Genomic DNA, 2,169 nt, shown 5'->3' on the forward strand with positions numbered 1-2,169 from the left:
CAATGTAACGCAATTTGCACCGCAATGTAACGCAATTTGCACCGCAATGTAACGCAATTTGCACCGCAATGTAACGCAATTTGCACCGCAATGTAACGCAATTTGCACCGCAATGTAACGCAATTTGCACCGCAATGTAACGCAATTTGCACCGCAATGTAACGCAATTTGCACCGCAATGTAACGCAATTTGCACCGCAATGTAACGCAATTTGCACCGCAATGTAACTCAATTTGCACCGCAATGTAACTCAATTTGCACCGCAATGTAACTCAATTTGCACCGCAATGTAACTCAATTTGCACCGCAATGTAACTCAATTTGCACCGCAATGTAACTCAATTTGCACCGCAATGTAACTCAATTTGCACCGCAATGTAACTCAATTTGCACCGCAATGTAACTCAATTTGCACCGCAATGTAACTCAATTTGCACCGCAATGTAACTCAATTTGCACCGCAATGTAACTCAATTTGCACCGCAATGTAACTCAATTTGCACCGCAATGTAATGCAATTTGCACCGCAATGTAATGCAATTTGCACCGCAATGTAATGCAATTTGTACCGCAATCTACCCCCACATTGTGCCTTAACCTAACCCACATTGTGCCTTAACCTAACCCACATTGTGCCTTAACCTAACCCACGTTGTGCCTTAACCTAACCCACGTTGTGCCTTAACCTAACCCACGTTGTGCCTTAACCTAACCCAAGTTGTGCCTTAACCTAACCCAAGTTGTGCCTTAACCTAACCCAAGTTGTGCCTTAACCTAACCCAAGTTGTGCCTTAACCTAACCCAAGTTGTGCCTTAACCTAACCCAAGTTGTGCCTTAACCTAACCCAAGTTGTGCCTTAACCTAACCCAAGTTGTGCCTTAACCTAACCCAAGTTGTGCCTTAACCTAACCCAAGTTGTGCCTTAACCTAACCCAAGTTGTGCCTTAACCTAACCCAAGTTGTGCCTTAACCTAACCCAAGTTGTGCCTTAACCTAACCCAAGTTGTGCCTTACCCTGCTCTGTAATTGGCATATGACACGTTACATTAATGTATTGTCCAACCGCAACCCGCTCAGAATGTTGTGTACACAGCTACGTGTCATCTCCCCATAACAGCTGCATTGCAGTGTGGTACGCCATAGAGACGTGTGGGAGTAATGGACGCAGTGGATGGCGATCAGCATGAGCCGTCTGTTCATGTAGTGGCGCGTGTATGCAGACGTAGTAGTCTCTTCTCACACAATGTGATAGCACGGTGCCCCGCGTTCCACATCTGCGACATGCTACAGAGGCCGGTTGACAGTTGGTCGCGCAATGGACATCGCATACGTACGGGGGCACCTTCCACGTGCCCTCTAGTCGGGCACATTTTGTTGCGTGGATGTGAGCGGATGTAGTGTGTCTTGACACCTGACAGGCAGGCATGCAATAATAGTTGACTTTGCAAACGGGGATGGACGTGTACGTTTACTGGTGACGTTACGCAAATGAACAACTGGTAACCCGTTGTGGTGCGGTTGTCCTTGCTGGAGGTACATCTGTGAGGGCAACGATCGGTACAGCTACGAAGCGGTCCCCACCATACCAACGAACGTGAATGTGAATCTGGGTGTGAAGCGATACGCGGCTGTGGGTGGGTGGGACTGTCCCCGGCCGGTGAGGGGGGGCCGCCCGGCGTGCTGGCCGCGCGGTGCGTGGGCGCACGCGCTACAGCCGGCTGGTGGGGGCGCCCAGTGGCAGGCGCGCCGGCCGACGGACGCGGCAGGCGGCGCAGCTGCGCGCCGGGGCACCCTGCGCGCGGCGCCGTGCAGCCAAAGTGGGTCCTCGCCGGCCCGGTGCGAAGCGCGGTGGACATCTGCAGTGTGCTGGTCCGATTGAGGACTGTGTGCGTTGAGGATGCGCCGCCGCCCGGCACTCGGCGCCGCGACGCCGTCTGCTGCTCGGTCGCCCCAGCGGTTCTCGCTGGTGGTTTGTATCGCAGTTGTGCAGACGTGTTGGCACGTGCGCTGTGCTGGGAGAGTTCGCTTCGGCACCCACGTGGGGCCTTTGCCCTTCTGTGGCGCTGGCGTTGGAGCTGCCGGTCACCGTAGGTGGCGCGTGTTGTCTCCCGCCGGCAATGCCACGACAGCACGCTCCCGGGCCTCTGTCGGCAGCGGCAAGCTCAGT

This window comes from Schistocerca cancellata, unplaced genomic scaffold (assembly GCF_023864275.1).
Source record: "Schistocerca cancellata isolate TAMUIC-IGC-003103 unplaced genomic scaffold, iqSchCanc2.1 HiC_scaffold_233, whole genome shotgun sequence".
NCBI classification, from domain to species: domain Eukaryota; kingdom Metazoa; phylum Arthropoda; class Insecta; order Orthoptera; family Acrididae; genus Schistocerca; species Schistocerca cancellata.